Raw genomic sequence first — 6,586 nt, 5'->3', positions numbered from 1 at the left:
AATTTTTCTTGTCATATAAATTAAAGGAAAGGTTTACCTTCCTGGAATCATAATACTTCAAGAATCAAAAAATGAGCAGAGCATTCTAAGTGAATAAGGAATTACGAACTAAAACAACCAACTATTGTTCTGATGTAGATCACATATATGACATAATTATTCACATTTGATATTCTGTGGTGCTCATTTTTTAATACATAATTCCTTGTTTCAAGAGTAAAAATTAATAAATGAGTGATAATTCTCATACCAAACAGATGAGTAGAATATTAAAAGTCCCCCAGGAGCTAAATGATGAGATAGTATACTATATAGGGACATTTTCAGGAACATAAACTAGAATTTAAATGTGTGCATGCATATATATATATATATGTATACATACACATACATATATAAAAAAATCAGGTTTCAACCCAAAGAAGATAAAGATCAAATAGATCAGACATTTCCATACTAATTCGTTGTGTGGACTCTAAAAAGCACTCACAAAGGCATGTGGCAACTTTCAGGGATTACTCAATAGCATTTTAAGGTCCTTCACAATTCAGTTTTAAAGTGCCAAGTGAAGAATTTAGTGATAATTGAGTTTATTGTGCCGCTTGAAATTTTCTCACATTAATTCAATTTTTCTGACTCTGAAAATTCTATTTTGTCTTTTACATGAAATTAGTGGACATGCCTGAAATACTTCTTAATATATTTGAATTATATATTAAAGTATACAGAAAATACTCCTAACACAGGAAAGAAGATATTTTGGCTTTCTGAAGAAAAACATGAAAATAATAAGTGCAAGTAATATAGGTTTTGGGGTTAAAAAATAAAATAGAGCAAAGATTGGATTCCTACTCTACTACCTAACAGTAGTATTTTATAAAAGTTACTTTTATTTACTTACTCTCTATTACCTCATTTTAAAAATGGTAATATTCTCTATCTCTTCTCATTAGGTTTCTGGGTAAAACATTTAATGCTGTATTGGTACCTAAAAATTGCTCATTTGTGTTGTCCTTCCCCACATTGAATCTGGACTAGCCGGTAGCTTGGAGGAAATTGGGCTATGTGATTCCTTCTATCATTCTAAGCAAGTAAGACTTTATGTCTCACTTCTCAAATTTTGTGAATGAGCATCAGTGTAAAATATGAAAACATGTTCAGGACTCATTGTTATTCGTAATTGCTGATTACTTCCATACACCAGATATTCCATCATGCACACTTAAAGGTTCCCTGACCACTGAACAAAGCAGGCCTCCAAGCATTTTTTCAAAGAAGCTAAGATCTACTAAAACAGAAATGAAGAATCAGGATACGTGGATTGATTTATCAGAAAAGAACAGATCCAGTGCTCTGATTATCAACCTGGGTGGGAGTAGCCCACAGGTGCATCCCATGAAGCTGCCTAATGAAACCTAATGAGAGCCAGAAAAATAGGCTTTAGTGTGAAGACTGAATCAACTCAAGCCAATAGTTAGAATAAAGCAGCACCTTAAAGGAGATATTGAATTTTGTGAACAGTGAAAAGAAAACAACTGATACGAGACTATAGAATCCAATTAGGATAGAGACATTGACCTTAGAAACACTGGTTGCATTTGAGGAACGATGAAGATGTGCAAAGGCCAAAGTGCTGCAAAGGATTTTTATAACTTCTCTGTGGCATGTTTTCTGGGTTGATGGAGCCACACTAAAGAGGATCAACATTTTCTTTCTTTGCTTTAATCATGACTCAAACCATTTAAGTGTCATGTCTTTGGGGCTGGATGAATTAAGAAAGAAAATCCTGAATACAGTCACAATTATTTTCCTGGAAAATATTTGTCAGTATCTCAACATATTGGTTCAACATCTCAATTCATTGTGGTGAATGAAAGGATAGGTACACTGCACACTTAAAGGATCTTTAAGAAACTATTAAGTAATAATTAAAACTGAAATTTATTAAATTACTTCATAAGTGTTTAACATCGAAGGATTATTTTAAACAGGAAATTTCAAGGTATTTCTCATTAAAGTAATAATCTTTCTTTGTATACAATTTTAAAAAACTGTCCTTGAATATCATTGAGCCATAGTCTGTGAGATATGAGCGATTATGACAGAAGAAAAGGCAGAAAACTTTCCTATGGTTTATTGTCCAATAAAGAATTTCTAATCAACTCATTTCCTCCCTGTCATGGAATAAATATCTGTCCAGAGATAATTATTTTTTAGTATTGATTTTTAGAAGACCAAATCGTACAAAAAGTCTTTCATCTCAAATTTCTTTGTGACGTGCATTTTGTCTTTCTAAAGAAGCAATTCTCTCATGCTGGAGTAGTATTTTAATGTATCCATGTATAAATGAAATTATGAAAATATAGGAGAAAGAAACTATAGGTAAAGGATTCTAGAGACAAAGTTTTATTGAGGTCTGTAGTTCCTTTTAACTATCTTCAGTTATTATCATATACCACCAAAATAGTCCAAAATTATGTCTTCATTAATTTGGAAGTAGTATAGTATTTTTAATAAATTCTATATTCCACAATATTATCTAAGTAAAATTTGAGTATTCCATATGCCAATTTTGTCCCTTGAAATATTTTATCATTAAAATTGTATATTGAAGTATTTCCATATTTAAAAACTATAAACCTGAGAAAACAGATGGCTAAATGCTGGGCAGATAAATAAAAATGATGAATAATTCCAGAAAGGTTACTAACAGTACACTTATTTACCACATTAGTTCAATCTGCTTCTGTCTAGACTACAACTTGAATATCAAATACATTTTTAATGAGGAAAATAATTTTTATACTCTATTTCCCTGATGAAATTTTTCTTATGTGTTAGAAATCATATATTTTCTTACATTTCATTCATAGATAGACTTTTGCATATATTTTTTTATTCTATCACTCCTAGAGGACATATTAATACTATATGTGTTAGACAACATCTGTTATTGAAAATTATAGCTTGTCTTTACAAAAATTCTTTGATTTTTGTCAAGTTTGTGGCATTTTCATGTCTTAAGTGTGAAATATTTAATTAAAAAACTGAATGAATGCTAAATATACTGGAAAAAAAACTATCAGAAAAGATTTTAGAGTTTGAGCTTAAGACATATGCAATAAATTGTAAGATTATTCTGATTTTTTCACAGCCTCATCTCTTAGACAAGAAATTTAGGGTATAACAGAAAATAATGGATAAATAACTCAGGAAAAAATTTCCTAGAATAAATACAAATTTAAAATTACTTTAAAAATAGGCATGTGTAGACCTATAGTTAAATTTAATATCTTAAACATATGAATTTATAACCAGTAGTTCCTAAAATTCCATTGAATTACAATGAATACATGAAAAAATGATAAACCTCTAGGTAATGTGAGAAAGGAAATAGTAATAAAAAAAAAGATTTAGAGGCTAAATTCAAGCATTTTAGTATCTGACTAATAGAATTTCCAAAAAGAGATTATAGGGAAAAAATGAGAGGAAAATTGTTTTTTTAGAAAAAGTGAAAAAGCCTAGTAAGTGCCCAACATTATTAATATAGAAAGAGCCACATCAAGGGATATCAGTGTAAAATTTTAGAAAACCGAAAACAAGCACAAACCTTAAAGCTTTAAGGTGGGAGTAGGGTAAGTATATTGATGATCAGGATAATAGTAAACTGATTCAGAGCAACACTAGAACTTAAAAAGACATTAAATGAATGCTTTCAAATTTTCAAGTAAAAATAATTTTAGGTCTATAATTCTAGGCCATCATGTCATTAATCAAGTGAGAGGGCTAGAGAGATGATAAGATATAATGTTATTAACATATACAGATATCTGTCAATTCTAACATAGTTGATCTCGAAAACATATTTCCCTGTGCGTGCTTTCTCAAGAAAATACGAAATCTGTTTCCTGGAAAATATAGAACACATTATTCATGACACATTTGATTAAAAATGAAAGAAACTCATTATTGCTTAAACTGAAAGAAACTTTCATAGCATAGGTAGATCCAACCTCTATAATTCAATAGACATCTTTCTCTAAGTGGTTTTGTCTGCTGAACTCTGCTTTCCTTCATTTGGGTTCATTCTCAGAAAGACTCATCTCTTTTGCTCAGGAGGACCTTCCTTCAGTGTTCTCCAGAAAGGACTACTTGGTTCCCTTGGGGTCACATGTCTCTCCAAACCTCCCTTTCCCCTACCAAAAAAATAAATAAATTTTAAAAATCGTATTAGTTTGTTTAACCTATACTTATTTTAATAGAGGAGTGAGATCATATAATTGACAGATAAAAGTAGACCCATAAAAAGAGATTTAAAAATTCTGGGCAGAAAAACACAAATACAAAAAAATAGATGCCTGCTAGAATAAATTCTTCTATAAAATTTTATATCTAAAATACATTTACTCAGTCAATAATATGGATTATACACATTACAAATACTTGTGATAAATGTGATTGGTATTTACTGAGATTCGCATCTATCAAAACTGTACTATTTTCATCTTCTAAATGAGAAATACAATCTAATGGATATGTTGATTTATCCCAACCAGAGTGACATGTACTTGAAACACATGACCTCAGCTATTTTCAAAAATACCTTCCCCTAGCTGTTAATACAAAGATATGTTCTTCATTTCTCTATATATCATGGATTTGGAAATTAACCATTCAAAAAACTATTTTCTAAGATCATGATTGAAAATAGGGCCAACTTATTATTTAATGTGTTTTCATAAAAATCTTACTTTTTCCTCAGGAAAATATCAAGCAAGCAAAAGAAACAAACAAACAAACAAAAATCCATGCATCTGCAGGCAGCTTTGTATGATTTATTTTTGAAAAAAATAAAAATTATACAGATTTATCTTTTTTTCCATATTTTCTAGAAATCTAAACTCAAAAGTACAATTCAAATTTCTGACAACATCTGTTTCATTCTGGTTCTGTTCAATATGATTTCTGTATTTTATATTTCAAGTTATTTAATTGTGATGGTATGATGGTTAAGAAAATAAGGTTTTAATTTAACTCAGGCTCCTAATACTTGTGTATTAAGTAGCGGGTTACTTAATCCTAAACTTCAGTGTTTTTATTTAAAAAGAGGGGTAGGGTAATGATGTCTACTTTACCAGAATATTATGAGAGTTAAATGAGATAACATAGTTATAGCATTTAGCATCATGACAGGCATCCATTTATTTAATCATAATAATTCTCTAAACACTTATTAAACATATTACATACCAGTTATGTTATCATTTGCAGATACAAAGTTGAATGAACAGACAAAATTATGACCTCATGAAGTTTAGGTCATTAAATGCCTAATAAATGGGATTCCAGTTGCTAAACTGTAAGTAGCTGTGAAGATACATGCTACTTTAAAAGGACCCACATAACATGGCTTTAATTATAAAATTATGAAACTAAATTTTATCTGCCTCAGATTAATATGATTATTTTTATTAACCTGTGTATACTCTATAGGTCATATCTCCAACTATTACTTGACCTGCTGTATTTTCTTTACATGCATTCATCTTTGAAATCTTGACACAAGCTATAAACTTATACTGTATGAGGATGAGCAACATAACAGTAGAACAGATGAAAATCCTTCCTATACTATATCTCTAATGTAGACTAAAACTAGACTGAGATTTCCCTCTGTCACACTTACTGCTGCAACATACTTGAGTCAATAAAGACAAGATTTTATGATCTTTGCATCCAACAGAGTGGTGAATGCTGTTCATATTCCAAATAAGTATTTTTTTTAATTAAAATGAATTCTGCAGATTTGTTGCTTAGTCGCCACTATCATCCTAATTGAGCAAGTTCCTCCATTTTCTTGCTTGTAAATTGAAAAAGTCAAACTAGATGATCACTTACTTCCCTCTCCTGTCCATAACTGTACCTTATGTTTACCTTTATCCCTGTTTTCATTAATGCAGTTATAGTATTGTTTAGTTTTAAAAAGATATATTGTTTCATTTATGGTGCCTACTCGATACATTCAGTCAGTAAGTATTTGAATAAATGACCTGTAGAGTTAAAGGATGCATCCTTATTATGTTTATAATACACAAAATAGTAGTTTAATGCATTAATTATATCATGCCTTATTTTACTTATTTGATTATATTTATTTTGTCCTAAAACATTTAGGAGTGCATAGTGAATGATTAGGGAAATGTAATACTTTTATAAGAATTGTTTGATAAATTATTGAGCAAAGATTTTCAGCACACCTGCACAAACTCATTTAAAAGTAGAAGATTTATAGTTTGCCTAGCAGAAAAGTGCCACGGTGCTAAAAACAGAAAATATTTGCATTCTATTTTATTTCCAGATGGTCCAATGTTACAAAAGTTGAGTCCAACTAAATTATTGTGGAAATGTGTGTTCTTTAAAAATAGATCTGCATAAATTACTTCTAAAATTCAAAAGATTGTTTACACTATTCATACAATATAAATTACACAACTAACAGTGAAATTCAAATTAAATATCAGTGATTTATTTTTTCCCTGGGTCAGGAAGAAAATTAAGAAAGCTTCATTTGAAAAGAGCAACCTCT

Source organism: Rousettus aegyptiacus, unplaced genomic scaffold (assembly GCF_014176215.1).
Source record: "Rousettus aegyptiacus isolate mRouAeg1 unplaced genomic scaffold, mRouAeg1.p scaffold_m13_p_15, whole genome shotgun sequence".
Classification (NCBI taxonomy): domain Eukaryota; kingdom Metazoa; phylum Chordata; class Mammalia; order Chiroptera; family Pteropodidae; genus Rousettus; species Rousettus aegyptiacus.
The sequence above is the reverse complement of the archived record's forward strand: the minus strand, read 5'-3'. Positions refer to the sequence as shown.